The sequence below is a fragment of the Macaca thibetana genome, chromosome 5, assembly GCF_024542745.1.
Source record: "Macaca thibetana thibetana isolate TM-01 chromosome 5, ASM2454274v1, whole genome shotgun sequence".
NCBI lineage: Eukaryota > Metazoa > Chordata > Mammalia > Primates > Cercopithecidae > Macaca > Macaca thibetana.
The window spans coordinates 13,627,073-13,644,709 of record NC_065582.1 but is presented as its reverse complement, the minus strand read 5'-3'; the positions used below and the strand labels follow the sequence as shown (position 1 = coordinate 13,644,709).

Here is a 17,637-nt window from a genome sequence, read left to right as displayed (position 1 = left end):
AAGGATTCAACTAGACTCATACGTCTCACCAAATACAACAATTAACTCAAAATGGATTAGACCTAAATGGAAGAACCAAAACCATAACAAGTCTAGAATAAAACTTAGAAAAAACTCTTCTGCACATTGGCCTAGACACACAGTTTATAACCAAGTCCTCAAAAGCAAATGCAACAAAACAAAAAATAAACAAAGAGGACTTAAACTAAAAAGCTTTGGTACAGCAAAAGAAGCAATCAACAGAGTAAACAGATATCCTACAGAAAAGGGGGAAATATTTACAAAGTCTGCATCTGAAAAAGACTAAGTTGCAGAATCTATAAGGAATTCAAACAAATTAACAAGAAAAACAACCCTGCTAAAAAATGGCAAAGGACATGAACAGATATTTTTCAAAAAAAGACATACAAGCAGCCAACAAACATATTAAAAAATTGTCAACATTACTGATCATCAGAAAAATGCAAATTTAAACCACAATGAGATATCATCTTACCTTAGAATGGCTGTTATTAAAAAGTCAAAAACTTGCAGATGTTGGCATGGATGAGGAGAAAAGGGAATACTTAAATGCTCTTGGTCGGAATGTAAATTAGTACAACCTCTATGGAAAACAGTATGGAGAGTTCTTAAAGAACTAAAAATAGAGCTATCATTCAGTCCAGCAATCCTACTTCTAGGTTTCTACCTAAAGGAAAACAAATCACTGTATTAAAAAAAAAATATATATATATATATACTCATACATTTGTCACAGCACTACTCTCAATATTAAAGACATGAAATCAACCTAAGTCTCAATCAATGGAGGAATGGATGAAGAAAATGTGGTATATATATACACCATGGAATACTACTTAGCCAAAAAAAGGAATGAAACTATGTCTTTTGCAGCAATATGGATAGTTGGAGCTGGAGGCCGTTATCCTAAGGGAAATGACTGAGAAACAGAGAGTAAAAAATGGCATGTTTTCACTTATAAGCGGGAACTAAACAATGGGCACACATAAACATACAGATGAATATAACAGGCACTGGGGACTCCAAACATGGGGAGGGGTTGAGGGGTAAGAGTTGAAAAATTACCTATTGAGTACAATGTTCACTATTTGGGTGACGGGTACACTGAGAGCCCAGACTTCACCACAGGGCAATGTATGCATGTAAGGTACTTGCACCTGTATTTCCTAAATATAAATAAAATTATGTACAGTACATGATGCTTTATAATGATAATAAACATCTATGTTACTGCTTTATGTATTACAAAGCAAAAAGAATTTCAAAAGGGCTTGCTTTAAGGAAGTTAAGTCACTGAATAAACTCTCTGCTTTTCCTTAAAATTATATATATATAAAATATATTGGTGTATATATATATAATATATAATTATATATTGTACCCTTGATGGATACACATGCGAAAATCCTCAAAAAATACTAGCAAATTGCATCCAAAAGCACAATAAACATACATAAATGTCATATATAATATATAACATCATATATATATAATGTGTTACATATGTTTATATAAAAGCACATATATGTATATAAATGTCTTGTATGAGAGATTGGTTGTCAAGAATAAGCTCATGATTAGATACTTTATATTTTTATAATCAGTCAGATTGTTTAGTATATTCCATAAGTGTGTTACATAATAAAACAAATAACATTTTTGTTACAAGAAAATACTTATTTCAAAGAGGTTCTCACCAGTTCTTTGACCACTGGATTAGTTATTGCAAGACAATGGGAAGACTAGCAGTTGTGCCTGTTAAAAAACAAAAGTAGCATTAGCTACTGCATTTTTGTTGATTTCCACTAGATGGTACTATTGAATTCAAGATTCAACCTGCTATATATTTTAATGCAGAAATTTGATAAATTACAGAAGACATTTGTATTGTGTTACTTTTACCATCTATGTTAATATTTGAAACCGTATTCAGACTATGTTTATGCATGTTGGAAGTTTTTAAAAAAAATACAACTTTTGGAAATTTGAAAACTTCTTAAGGATCTGGTACAATATTAGATATATTGTATTGTAATTCATAGACATAATCTTTTATTGTGAAACAGTGTTTTTAAAATAATTTTTGCATGTGTTTTAAATTCTGATCATCTTCATTTTCTTTTTCAGGCAAAATGTGGATTTCATTTTTAGTTTATGGAAACAGTAAGAGAAAAATGACATGAAAATATTTTTTTTTCCAAATGTTTCTGTCAGGAAAGATAGCCTCTTGAGCAGGTGTGTTTGTGTGTGAAAATAGACCACCTTCGAGTACATATTTTCACTTCAATTTCCATGAGGCATTATAAACAAAAACAAAAATAAAAAAAACCACTTTTTCAATTAATGAATGATGAGTACAATATGTAGCTAATTGTCTTGATTATGTTAGTGTGTTATTGCAGAATAATAAGGAACTGAACGAACCTGTTTTCCTTTGCTGTATTCCTAACTAAATGCACCCCTGGAAGATATGTTAGGAGTTTTCTAGTCCATCTTCATCATTGTACTAATGAAGAAACTGAGAACTGTGACTGCTTTTTAAACTGTTCTAGAGAAAAAAAGGAAAGATAGGTTCCATCGACTCTGCTGAGTACTCCCTTACTGATTTACAGAGCTTTATCAAATACTTGCTTGAAGAGAATATCCAAAAGCAGGATCAGATTATGATACTCTTCAGGACCATCCCCAACATTTTTCATTAGAAAGGTACACAGTTAAAAAGTAGCATAAAATGGTGTTGGCACTGGAAAATACAAAAGTACCTTGAATTCAATTGTAGGTTGAAAAGCACCAACCGTGGAGTCAGGTACAATGAAGTAATGAATTTCAGCTCTGTCACTTACAATCTGTGTAACGTTGGGCACATTCCTGCACCTCTCTGACATTAAATCTTCTTATCTACAAAATGGAGTTTTAAAAACACCTACCACATGAAATTATAGGATATCCTAAATGGAATAACTTAGTAAGCTCTCAATAAATAGTTCTCCCATTGCCTCATTAAGAAATCATTTTTAAAATGGGAACTATGTTAAAACCCAATTTAAGGCATAGATCAGCGATATTTGATGGCATGAATCTATTTTGGGACTAAATTGTGTTCTAACCCTCCAAATGATCAATTCTAAGTAATTCCTTGGTTGTAGATTTGTCAAGCCCATTTAGCTGATTGCACAGACATGGCCAGAGTCAAGATGACAGGAACCCACAGACTATAGAAATCAACAATAATATGTAGAAAAATCACGGGCAACAAAAATGCACTATTTTTAGAGATTGTACAACTGCTCTAGAGTGAAGTTGTCTTGATAGGACTCAGCATAGTGCAACAGAACAGAATTACACAGGGTACCACTTTCCATTACACCCCATTATTCATCTGTTTTCGAGGACTTATGCTAACATTGTTCTGTTACGGATGTAAACATTGATGTATTCTGAAACTGTTAACTGTGAGCATTTATATGCTTGCATTGCTTTCTCTTCATTTCTTTTGTATTCCAGCAGATGTCAGTCATTCCCTTTAAATAATCTCCCTTTAGTCTCACCTGCCTATGACCAGCTGAAGGGAAATCACCTTTAGTTATGTCAAAGTGACATGTTTGTTGAAGTGTAACAATAATAATGCTCCCTATTAACCTATCAGGGACTTGAGCCATTTTGCATTCAAACAATGATGAATTTTTATTTTCTCATTTAATTATTTAAAAAATCTCCATCTCAGTTTCCAAAATGTGTAACTAGAAAATAAATGAGAAACCAGAGAAGACATGCAGAGAATTTAAATTTGCAGTTGTGGTAAAATAATCTGCACTTGCATATGAGAAGACAAATCACTCCTTGATGCCAATGTAAGGTTATGATTTTACTGATAGTTTAGAATTTAAAAATGTCATATAGTGTGGTATATATTCATGCAGATGGACATGAAACAATGTGCTTTTTAATCATTCCTGCTACAATCACAAACAATCATTATATCTAGCCATTGATCCTAGCACAGGGCTTGTCAGGTAAGGGCAGATTTTATAAAACCTGGGTAAAACAAGCTTACTTTTCATAAATTGAGTTTTTTTTTTTTTCTAAAAGTGAGAGAGTACCTTTTTAAAGAAAATATAGTAAATGCAAAAGTCAAAGAATCCTTAGATGTTTCTCAAACTATCTTTGCGTTTGAAATCTACTTTCTCCTTTTAATAGGAATTAATGTTTATCCTCAAAGAGTATGTTCCTTAAAAGGGAACAGTATTACCAGTTTTTCTCAACAAATCTCGAATTCCCTGTGGGAAAACTGATGATGTCTCTTCATTTCTGTTTTGTGATTCTCATATTTCAAATCAGTTCATTGAAACAGTTTGACTGAGTGCTGTATTTTAGTATAGGAATTTCTGCTCATATCTGGTGGCTCTTGCTGAAGGAGGGACACAGAGCTAGAATGCTTGTCAGGGATCCCACCTTAACCTGCTTCTGCCCCTTAGATAGAACCTCATTGTCTACAGGCCATTTGCAACCAGGTGAAATAAAAATTACCGTGTTTCTCTTTATTTTATTTTTTGAAGATTTTTTGACTTCTTATATAATCTACATACCTTTTAAATACAAAAGCTAGTTTTGAGGAATGTATATTAAACAATAGTTATTTGTCAGGACAAAAGATACCATACTAGAGAAAAGCTAGGAAAAGAAGAAACACAGTTTCATACTGGACAACTATTTAATAACTTTAAGAAAAAGAGTACAGTTTAATATTTGAGAAGGGAAATATGCTATCATTTTGTAAAGCTTGTATGCAGAAAACTATTGGTTTTCTAACCTAATGGTAGTTTCTATACTAGATTTAAAACTTTTTATACTAGGCCTTTTCCTCAAAAACTAATGTAAAACCTGAAATGTTACATTATCAATGCATATATAGGAATGCATATATAGGAATTTACAAAGTAAAAGAAGAGAGCAATACTCATGTCTGTCATTGGTTCACACACTGTACCCTTTAGAAGTGACTGAGAGTGTGGTAGCTCACTCCTGTAATCCCAACACTTTGGGAGGCTGAGGCAGGTGGACCACCTGAGGTCAGGAGTTCCAGACCAGCCTGGCCAACACGGCAAAACCCCTTCTCTACCAAAAATACAAAAATTAGTCAGGTGTTTTGGCAGACACCTGTAATCCCAGTTCATCGGGAGGCTGAGGCAGGAGAATCGCTTGAGCCTGGGAGACGGAAGTTTCAGTGAGTGGAGATTGCACCACTGCACTCCAGTCTGGGCGACAGAACAAGACTCCATCTCAAAAAAAAAAAAAAAAAAAAAAAAAAAAAAAAAAAGAAGTGACTGAGTACTCAGTTATCCAGCTTTTAGGGCAAAGTGATCAAATGATAATAGAAAGGAAGAGACAAGAGAAGGATTTTACAAATACAAATAGTAATGATGGTCCAGAGACATGATGGAAATCGCAGGATGAAGCAGAGAAGGGAGCTCTGTGTGTTCCCTGGGTGGAGATTGTACTAATGAGCTGCTCACATTTGAGAAACACAGATTGATGAGCTTCTCTGGCAATTGCTATGCAGCAATATTCCCATAAGAAGTCACAGTAGTTATCACAGTATCAGAGCACCATAAAATAAACACATTGCTTTTTCCATAAACTTGAATATTTCATGTTAGAGATGAGTACAATGGAGGCAAATGAATCCTCTCCTTCCCATTTTCTCACATCCCTACTTTTAAAGATTGTCAGGTATTCAATCATTGTCATAGTTGTGTGAGACTTTAGGTCCCTATAGTTTATCATTTTCTAGTAATGTTTTTGAAATGCAATAATTTAAAGATCTCTCAACTCTTGGATTTACATTACAAATGCTGGTGACACAAAAATTTCATTCAAATTAGTCTAGACCGTGAAGTGTGGACTTTTTGCATATTATATTATAAATTTGAAATTGAAACACTGTCCTGGTCTTTGTTTAAAGAATTTAAAACTAGTTTTTAAATATTATAAGTTTTTCTCTTGCAAACGTTTTACAACTGTAGTTTATAGTTCTGAGGACTGGAAGTGTAGGAGATTTGCTTAAAACAAGAATGGAGATCAGAACTAGGGTGTCTACTGTATTCAACATTTTTCAAAATTCGCTCTGCCATCTGTCAAGAGCTGAGCTGAGCTGGAGAGAGCTGAGATACCCGTGGTTGGAGTGGTCAATTAAGACAACAAGCCAAAGTGAAAGTAACAGCCAAGCCTTTAATGACTTTCTAAGGTAGTAGAATAGGCAAGAGAAAAAAGCTTAACCCTTTTCATGTTCCTTTTTTCTCCACAGAATGGCACTGGGTGAAGGTCCAATGTATCAGTGCCCACTGGGGAGCGGGGCGGGGAATTATCTCACCACCTACGGGAGCCTGAACAAAAGGCTCTGACCATTTTATGGACCCAGGGGTGGGGATTGGGGTGAGCTGGAGAGGGGAGGACTAGGTGTGGGAAACAGTGAATACTGAGTCAGAGTGAAAAAAGAGTCTTCAAGTGTCCTCCCCAGTGAGGAGACCTCCGCAGAATGCCCCGATGATGAGACCTCCTCTCTCTGAATGCAGGGAGGGCTGGAGATGCAGATATGCATAAGCGCATGGTGCTGAGGATGGAGTGACTGAGTCCTTGACTGCAGCTCCCTTCAGAGATTGCAGTTTCCTGGCTGCACACAGTCTGGTGTGGGGAGGACAACTTTTGCCTGTGAAGCCTGCCAGGTAAATCCTTTGCAATTGTCTGTGGTCGGGCTTGAAAGGTCGTTATACGCTTTTGGCTAGGAGCTGGACTCCTCACCACTGTCTCATTTCAGGCCTCCATCACCTCATTTTGGGATTATTATAGGTGCTTTTATCCATGCTCTCCACTTCTCTGAAGTTTTTTTTTCCCAGCATGATCCATCATGCTCTTGATTGCCAGATTGCTTGCTTCTAAATCACTAGATCACTAAATCACTAAATCGTTCCTCTACTGTGGAATCTAGTATGTATTATTTTTATATCAAACTCAAACCACTCAGGTGAGCATGCAAGGCCTTTGTTTGATGGGCTTCAGTTTATTTATCCATATTTTACTGCTTCTCACAAAGCTTTCTCGGATTTTTCTCAGCCGATGATGCTCTATCAGCTTGTCCAACCCAAGGCCCATGGCCACATGCGGCCTAGGGTGGCTTTGAATGCGGCTCAACACAAATTTGTTAACTTTCTTAAAACATTATGAGATTTTTTTGCTGTTTTGTTTTTTAGATCATCAGCTATCGTTAGTGTATTTTATGTTGGCCCAAGACAATTTTTCTTCTTCCAATGTGTTACACAGAAGCCAAAAGATTGGACACCCCTGCTCTATGTCTTTTGTACATGACAGTTCCTTCTCAGCTCTAGCCTTTCATACTGTTCTTAGAACATCTTTGACTGTCATCTCTAGCTATCAACCTATTCTTTTTCTTTTCAAACTCAGCTAAAGACATTGTCGCTGTGCAGCCCCTGCCCTGCCCCTCACACTCATTCTTTTTGCTGTTGTTCTTGCTGGTTCGTGAATTCTTCAGCCCCTATTTCATTGATTTTGTCTATCACACTACTAAAGTATAAATACTTGTTCAACATACAACTTCGAATTCATCTCTAGTTATTTATTTTTTCTTGAAAAAAGGGTTCAATGGTATGCCCATCTAATTGTTAGGTATTGCATCCTTCTTCATCAGGTATTATATTCTGTGTTTCCTAGGTGTCAGGCAGAATACTTGGTATTTTCATTTATGTCATATAATTTAATTTTCACAAAGGCTCATGAATCATGCAATATTTATCATGACGTATACAAGACAAAAATTAATCTCAGAGAGTTGGAGTAATTTTGTCATGCGTAAAAAACCAGTACACTGGCAGTCGTGAGATCTTTCTTGTGCCAATGTCCATGCTTATTTCTTCTACAAGATGCTGCCATTATACTGGAAACACAATAGTGACAGGATCAATGAATGAGATTCAATGCTACTTTATGTTTATATACTCTCTACCTCAAGAAAAAGGGTATCTACACAGCATCATTAGTAAAGTTATTAACTCTAAGTTTTTGTTGTTAAAAAAAATTGATATTGGGTGAAGGTGTTATTAGCATTAAAGGCAGGGAGTCAGAGACACAGGTCTTTTATTTGGAATCTTGAGATTTCATCTAAGAAATCCTGCCCTTTTGGTGTGACCTGGTTGAGATGCCACAACCCTTGAGTGTTGGCCTCCTCACTTGGCAGATGAGATGATCAGATTGCTGATTTCTGAAGTCCATGTTGGCGATGGTGGAGGCTAGATTCTATACCTTTTTTCAATTACTGCACTCCGAGTTTGTTTTATACAATGTACTCAATTCTTCCTCCCCAATATAAACTGTATATAGTTACTTCCCATCATGATGTCGTCCTTCTGTTAGAGATAACTAGAATATGACACTTTTTCTCTGTTTTCCGTCATATGGTTTAGAGTGCCATGTCTTTGCTTCTGAATTTCTTTTAAAAGGTGACATTACAGTATTAGTATCTTTATTAAAAAAAAATCTAACCTGAGCATCATTATTTATTGGTCATTCTTAAAGTCATAGTTGTCATAATTTATGGAGTCCAATAAACAAATTTCCATCTCTTCAGGTCCTGGACATATTTTTAAATATATTAATGCTATTATTACCATTGTTATTTAAAATGTGTTAAAACATTATCTTCATAGCAGATATCATACACAAATACTCAGGAACATACTTCATTAGAGGTAGAAATTAGAACAAAGTTATAGCCCTCTTTCCCCAGCCCAACAAGAAGAGGAAAGAGAAACAGAATGTACTAATTATGTTATGATGCAAGTAATACAATTCTGTCCTAGAATGTGAGTTGTGTATGAACTTCAAAGTATGCACTAGTGAAAGTCAAAGCCAAATTAGTAAATTCATTTTAGTATATTTCCCACTCTTTGTTGAGTGTATGTTTTAAAACATTGATTTTTTTCCGTGACTGTTTTTTAGTCCTGAGAAAGGGAAATGATGCAGGAGGACATGGTGAGAAAAGTTAAAGGAAACAATGGGCTGAGTCACAGTGCCAGGCTCTGTTTCACAGATTCCCATGTACAGCAAAGATGCTTGTAGAGGGAGTTGAGAGGGAAAGAAGTCCAAGCTGTTTTCAAAAATATGATAGTAGCCAAGAAGAACGTTTGAATTTTAAAAAGCAAAATGAATGTCCACGTCATTACATACTGCCCCATTTCCTTGAATTATGGCCGTGTGAAATTGATCTCTGTGTAGATTGGATTCACTGGCAGTTTCCTTTCCTACAAAGTCCCACAGTTCCCTTTCCTTTCCTTTCCTTAAAAAGCAAAGGTACCCCTTGGATTTATTATAACTCACAATGTCCATCCTAGTAACGGGAACCAGTCTGACATGGTGTTTGATTTGCAGAACTTAGGTGGGCTTCTGAGACCTCCCCACTTTCTTCTCTGACGTGCACATTTCTGATAAGAGAGGCAGGCACTGCTTTAAAACAATGTAGCCTGAGTTTACACTGGCAGGTGGCTTTTCCTCACTGGGTTGGAAACACAGCTGCACATTCTGTTTACGAGGGTTTTCCACCATCAAGTCTCTGAAATTTTAATCTGACCAACAAGCATTTCTACTGATGATAAAGTGAAAACTTCCCTCTGCTATAAATGAAAAGAGGCTTTCTTCTTGGGAATCTAGATTTTGACAAACTTATTTCTTTTTTTTCTATTGCTAACCTTCTCTCCTTTTTGCATATGGATCTTGTTAGGAAAAATCATAACATTGGGGATATTTATTTTCTAATAAATATGGTAACCGTCATGCAAAAATGTAGAGTTTTAAAATAAACCTCCTCCCAGTCATTTGTTGGTGATTACGGCAACTTACAAGCAAGGCTGCCTATCCACATTGGTTAAATCTACCATCAAGAAGGAAACAGATGTAACCAGGCATTGTCTTATTAATGTGTCAATGCTTTCTTACTAAACTTCTTAATTCTTTCTAGGAAAAGAGAGAAATGACTGTGGTTTTAACCAGTAAATATATTATTGTTTGCAAACCTGCCGCTAACCTTAGAAGGATCTGGAGCAAAAGTACAAATGTAAACCCCATAATATTTGGCTAAATATCTAGCAATTATAAATCAAGCTAACAAAGTTTGAAAAATCTGTCCTGTTTTCCTATCTTAACACACTTCTTTTCATGATGACTTGGAAGTATAGGTTTGAATTCAAACTTCCTGGACCATTCCAAGTCCTGAGTTGGGATGTGCTGATAGGCTTGGAGCTGACCTCAGGCATATGACTTGACATTTTCCTTTCCCACCCTCAGCTCTGCCCCTCGCCGTGAGAGGCCCCACATGCACAGGTGTGGATGCCCAGCCTGGATGCATTTCTTTCTTTCTTTCTTTTTTTTTTGAGGTAGAGTCCGCTCTATCACCCAGGCTGGAGTGCAATGGCATGATCTTGGCTCACCACAGCCTCTGCCTCCTGGGTTCAAGCGATTCTCTTGCTTCACCCTCCTGAGTAGCTGGGATTATGGGCATGTGCCGCCACTCCTGGCTAATTTTGTATTTTTAGTAGAGAAGGGGTTTCTCCATGTTGGTCAGGCTGCTCTTGAACTCTCGACCTCAGGTAATCCAGCTGCCTTGACCTCCCAAAGTGCTGGAATTACAGGTGTGAGCCACCGTGCCTGGCCACCTGGATGCATTTCTAAGCTCCATCCATCCCTCCCTCATTCAACAAACAGCGGCTGCTTGGCAACCCCTAGGGCCTAAGATTACAGACACCTAGGCACACTCACGCTTGTGAGGAAGAGTCTAAAACAATCCTGGAAACAGGCTTAGAGCTATGTGGGTAAGGGGTTGGGGGACTGGTATATCTATAGCAAAGTCTTGAAGGGTTAGTGTGGGCTCCATAGGGGGAGGGGATAATATCTCCTTGGTCATATGAGCTCCTCAGTTCTTGTGAAGACATGGCCAAGGAAACACAGAGCCCAGGACAGGGTACTGGTTTCTTGAATCCTTATTAATTGAATCACAGTCTGTGTTGAGAATAGTTGGCAATACACAAAAACAAAGCAACAGTCATAAGGTAAGGGTGCTGCTTAAATTTACTTTTAATTTGGGAATCTAAATGAAATAGACATAATAGATGGCTACACAAACGATGTAATTTAGGGGCAAGATATCTTGTCCCAGATATCAATTCCATCTGCAGGCCACATTCAGCTTTCAAATTAAGTACTGCTTTTGAGGCTCTGGCACACAAAGTAGAGAATTTTTTTTTAGATATTGCCTCTATATCCTTACTAACAATCCTTCCTCAACACACAATTATGGGGCATGTGTATTGTGCCAGGCATCATGCTGGGGGCTGGGCAGTTCACCAAAGGGATAAAAGAGAACAGATCTCATTCTCAAGGTGTTCCGTATTTAAGGACATAATCTGATGGCTTATGGTAAGTGCTAATAAAGAAACATTTAAGACACTTTGGTATCTGAAAGAATTGAACAAATTTCTGGATGCAGGATAATGCAATGGTTAGATGGATGGGCTTTGCATTCAGAGATCTGTTTAATTCCCAATTCTACCACTTACTAGTTTAAGTTACTTAGTCATAAGCCTTAATTTATTTTATCTGGGAAGCAGACTGTATTGAGAAAACACATATATTAGTGTAGTCCTTACTATGTGCAAGCACTTTGGATGTAATGACAATAACATTATGAGGAACTATTATTAGCTCCATTGTACAGAGGGAACTGAAAGCACAGGGAGATTACTTAAGGTACCGAAGGTACCTTATTCATAGGGAATAATAGAACTAAGATGACAACCCAAGTAGTTTGACTCCAGCATCTCTAATTTTAACCACTATTCTTTACTTCCTTCTAAGAAAAAAGTACATTTCCTGACACATAGTAAGAGCACATTACACCAGTATTATAACTGTTGTTAGTGACTATACCTTGATAAAGGCAAGGCAAGCAGGTAAGGAAAGGTTTCACATCAGCAGTAATGGGTAGGTTGAGCTTGAAGGAGGCATGGGAAGCCCAAACCATTTCAGGGAGAAGAAGCTATATACAAAGGTCAGAAGAGAAGGTGATATTGACGGGAGATTGGGACTAAAGTGGATATTAGGGAGTTGTGGCAAATGGGGCTAAATCATATATATATATACACCGAACTAAGGAATTTGGTTTTTATTGGGTAAAGGATGGAGGAGTGGGTAGATAGCCAAATTTTAACCAGGAGAATATTGTTAGGTGACTTTCTACTAATCTGATAATTTGTCAATAATAACAGAAGATAACTTTAACGATCTGCAACTCATGAATATAGGAACCAGTTACTTCTAAAGACTGAGAGTGCTGTTTGCAGTCTAGAAACCAACCTTCCAATTGTAGGGAAACAAAAAAAGGCTTCAGCTGATAGGCTGATTGCATCTTTGATCAAGTAACTATAAAGAAAATGCACCAGGCATTTGCTGCTATAGTATTATCTCCTTTGTGCAAAGTTTCTTTGCTTTGGAACCCCCAAATTCAGATATTATCACAAGGATGAACTACTGTGTTTGTATCTGTTTGGACTTTTATCTTTTCCCATTTTGAAATATATTAAAAATAAATTCCATATAATATTTAAATGGACTTGCTGTAGATGCAAGTTCTTAAGAATGCAATTCTTGATATAACATCATCAAATATTTTTCTTTTTTTTTATTATTATACTTTAAGTTCTAGGGGATCGTCAAATATTTTTGAGGGTACTATAAGTGCAAGTTAGTGTACTAAGTATTGAAGGGGGAAGATATAAAGATAAAAGGCTAAGTTAATTAGCCATGTCATGTAATTATGCAATTTTTACAATTCAAATGAGTTCTCTGTACTCTGTCCTTATTTTCTGCTTAGCTCAGACTCATTCTTATTTTAATAATCCTGAAAAATAGCTTCCCAGTCTTTCCAAGTATCTATTACCTCTGCTCTCTCCCATGTCTAATGTAAAGCTAAATTGTTTGTTTAACAATTGTGACTGAACTCAATGGATTTGTATAACTGTGTAAAGCTGGTCCAACTATTTCCCTAAGGGCATGTATCACAACATGAACTTTTTGGCAGAGTCTGTGTAGTGCTACTGTTAAGACCGTGTTTTGATTTTTAGAATACTCTAGTTCATAAGTCTTGGTATATTATAGAATGAGTTTTAAAAATTCTCATTTTTCTCATGTTAAATTTCTCACTGAGAGGTTCCAAATTAGAATTCTAAATTTATGTGCTTCAAATAGTAAACATATGTAACTCTAATATGTATGAACACTATGTGTTTGCATGTGTGACAATAATAGTGAGAGAAAAATATTGGGGAGAAAAATCTGGAGAGAAAACTATTGGTTCAGCGATTTTGACCGAACTGGCTTATAAAACCAATTCACTCCCTCTCCCACCAAAGAATGAGTGAGTTTTTGAGACTCAGTTCTTGTCTCTCATCTTCTTTGACACCTCCCCTGAATGCTTATCTTATGGTCCTACTGTTTTATATTCAGTCAGTAAACAGCAATGACTGATTATTCTTAATAAAGTCCATTATTTCTTTGACTGAAATAATTTTATCGGCTATTATAGTGTGCATAGTTACAGTATATTTGTGTATTTTATACTCTAAAGACAATGAAAGCCCTATGATAAGCATCCTACACATCTACGTCCTGGTATAGGGGTACCCAATCCTTGGGCCAGGGACCAGTCCACGGCCTGTCAGGAACTGGGCTGCAGAGCAGGAGGTGAGTGGCAGGTGAGCGAGGGAAGTTCATCTGTATTTACACCTGCTCTCCACTGCTTGCATTCCCGCCTGAGCTCCATCTCCTGTCAGATCGGCACTGGCATTAGATTCTCATAAGCATGCACACCCTCCTGTGACCTGTGCATGTAAAGGATCTAGGTTGCATGCTCCTTATGAGAATCTAATGCCTGATGATCTGTCATTGTCTCCCATCACCCCCATATGGGACCATCTAGTTGCTGGAAAACAAACCCAGGCCTCCTACTGATTGTACGTTATGGTGAGCTGTATAATTATTTCATTATATATTAGAATGTAATAATAATATAAATAAAGTGCACAATAAATGTAATGTGCTTGAATCATCGTGAAACCATCCCCCACCACTGGTCTACGGAAAAATTGTCTTCCATGAAACTGGCCCCTGGTGTCAAAAAGGTTGGGGACCACTGTTCTGGTATACCTTACAGTCAAATAATACTCTTCTGGGCTGGTTGAACTTAAAGAGAAGTGTAGTTTTTGATGAAGAAGAAAGACATTTCATTTAGCTAAATAATATGATGAAACGTACATTTGATCACACAAAAGATTATGGCTCATTCAAGAGTTACTTGTGTGCATATTTGAAATAATGGGTTACAATTTTTAGATTAAATAAAGAATGGAGACCAGAGATTGATCTCCTGAGAGAACAGGAAAGCATTAAAGAGCTTAAGGTCAGGAGAGATTCAAGAGCAATTTTGGTGGGAATAAGGGGTGCCAGAATTAGAAGGAGATGAGGTTCTTTGTAAAGTATGTAATTTCAGAATATGGTGTTTTAGAAGGAGATGCTGAAGATGACATGTTATCCTATGTGACATCTGAGTGGCATGGATATGATGGGAACCAATGTAGAAGAATGTGGCACTGAGATCTGCCTGGACTATGCACATGAACGTAGAAGTCACTGAGAAGAATCCTAAGAAAGGAAAAACAAAAATACACCAGGGTCTTAGCCCACAGGAAATCTAGTAGAGCTTCAGTGAAGGCATATTGATCCAACATCTTGAAACAAGTCTGAAAATGGGATACAGTACAAGGAAAAGCACTGAGAGTTTGGAGGATGTAGGTGAATTTGTAACTTCTTTCTGAGAGAATTTGAAAAGGAGAGAAGGGTCAATAGGAAAAAGTTGTGTTTTACACAACTGAATTGGTAAAGGGTATGTGTTTTTTGTTTGTTTGTTTGTTTTGTTTTTTGTTTGCAACCGAGTCTCACTCTGTTGCCCAGGCTGGAGTGCAGTGGTGCAATCTTGTCTTACTGCAAACTCCGCCTCCAGGGTTGGAGATTCTCCTGCCTCAGCCTCCCTAGTAGCTGGGACTAGAGGCCCGCACCACCACACCCAGCTAATTTTTGTATTTTTAGTAGAGACAAGGTTTCACCATATTGGCCAGGATGGTCTCAAATTCCTGTCCTCATGTTCTGCCCACCTTGGCCTCCCAAAGTGCTGGGATTACAGGCATGAGCCACTGTGCCTGCTTGGGTATGTGTTTTAATAGATGAAAGTTTGGAAAATGAAAGATTTGGCCGGGCATGGTGGCTTATGACTGTAATCCCAGCATTTTGGGAGTCCAAGGCAGGCAGATCACCTGAGGTTAGGAGTTCGAGACCAGCCTGGCCAACATCGCAAAACCATGTCTCTACTAAAAATACAAAAATTAGCCAGGTGTGGTGGCGGGCACCTGTAATCCCAGCAGCTTGGGAGGCTGAGGCAGAATAATCAGTTCAACCTGGGAGGCGGAGTTTGCAGTGAGTCAAGATCGCTCACTGGGTGACAGATTCAGACCCTGTCTCAAAAGAAAAGAAAAAAAAGAAAAAGAAAAACGGGAAATGAAGAAAATGAAGTAAATGAAGGATTTTTCCTTGATAGTTTAACAAGGTTAAGGAAAGTAGAGAAGAAATGGCTAAAAGATAGAAGCAGGTCAGGTAGAAGTGGCTTAAGGAAGAATTGAATTGGCTTTCAATGAAAGCCGTAATTTTTTACATTGGTTGGTGAGTGACTCAAGACCCAGGAGTGAGGAAAAAAGAAAACGATGAGGGGTAAAGTGGAGGAACGCTGTAACCATAGGGAAGTGGCTGGGTGAAGAATCAACCTATACATCATTTCAGTTGGGAGAAGTCTTGCTGGAGAAACACAGAACACATTAGTCTTTCTTGCCGTGAGGTCTCATACCAAAACAAAGAGCTAACATTGCAGAGATACTACATACCTGATATTGTGCTATCTCTTTGCATTCAGTACTTTTTTAAATCCTCTTCAGAAACATTATTTTCCATATTATTAAGATGAGGGCTCTGTTTCTTAAAAGTGACGTGATTTGCCCAAAATTACAAGTAGTAAGGTCTGGAATTTGTACATAGGTGGGTCTCATTCCAGAGTCCCAACACTATATCACTATAGTACGTATGCTGTCGCTTCCAAGATGGCATTAATGGGAATAAATATCATCATGTCACTCTGCTCCTTACAATCCTTTATTAGATTTCTATTGCCTGTTGGATACAATTCAACTTGTTCTTGTTACGTAATGCCCATAAGGGTTCGGACTTGCCTACCTGCAAAGATTCATTTCTATAGCTCCACCTTCCCATCGAACCTCAGCTACGCAATCTACCTGCTGTTGAAAGTGCCAAAAGACCTCCTTGCCTGTGTACACCATGTCTTCCTTTCTCTTCTGCAATATTTCTCTCCCTACATCTTGCCCTTTTCCCAGCCACTCCCTTTTCCACCAAACAGTGAGTGAGTTTTTTTGAGACTCGGTTCCATTCTTTCACCTTCTTTGACACATTCCCTGAAAGCTTATCTAACAGTACTACTGCTTTGTATTCATTCATTCAACAAATATTTATCAGATTCCTACTGAGGACATAATAGTGAATGACAAAAGAACTTTGATCATGCAAATCTTACATGTGGTGAACTCAAGGTAAAATATTATCTATAATCTAACAAGATTTCCTGTAGAATTGCGCATGGTAATAAGACACAAAGCTGTGATGTAGGGTTGGGGATGGGACAAGAAGAAGGGAGCTATTTTAAATAAGAAGGTCAAAAAACTTTTCTCCAATGAGATCACATCGATTAAAGACCTTTAGTGAAGAGGGGAAGTGAGCTATGAGGAGACCTGGGAAGAGAATATTCCAGACAAATGAGAACAGAAAAATCAAAAGCCCCGAGGAGGAAACAAATTTGATATATTGGAAGAAAGGAAGAAGATCCATGCTGCCAAGAAGAGGGGTGGGAAAGATATGCAGAGGCCAGGTCCTGTGGGACTGTAGATCTCAACCCCAGCTGCATGTCTAAATTACCCAGGGAGCTTAAGAAACCACTGATGCTGAGACAGACCCCGCCTAAGCAATACAGGTTTAACTGAAGGGGTCCTTGCCAGGCAATTTTTAAAACATTTCTCAGTAAGAAATATTTCTGCTATTGAAAGACACCATCAGGGGGTTCCTTCTTCAGGTTTCAGGATACTTTACAAAGAAGGAATAAGTAAGAGGAAATTTCTCTACTTTTTATGAAGCTCTTCTGGGTTCTCAATTGTGAATTTTACGTTCAACTTCACAACTATCACATGAATACATTCTCACTGTTAAAAAAATCAGAAAAAAGTAGATAAATCCAAAGGCCTCCTGAACTATCTGTAATCCTTCACACAGCTAACAATGGTTATTAGTTGGACATTTAACGTTTTTGTCACTTTTTATGCGACACACGTGTTTATTCTTCTGCTGCAACTTGCTTTAAGAAAACCTGCTAATAGTCTTTGAGATATTTCA

General features: G+C 37.4%; 1 long non-coding RNA gene across 1 annotated transcript in view; it reads left to right on the top strand.

The window, feature by feature from the left end:
- The first annotated feature begins 6,472 nt into the window (after window positions 1–6,472).
- LOC126955712 (uncharacterized) overlaps window positions 6,473–17,637 on the top strand; it is a 75,815-nt gene continuing 64,650 nt past the window's right edge. Inside the window, exon 1 of the long non-coding RNA XR_007726052.1 lies at window positions 6,473–6,743. This is a non-coding gene — a long non-coding RNA (uncharacterized LOC126955712). The remainder of the gene's footprint in view (window positions 6,744–17,637) is intronic.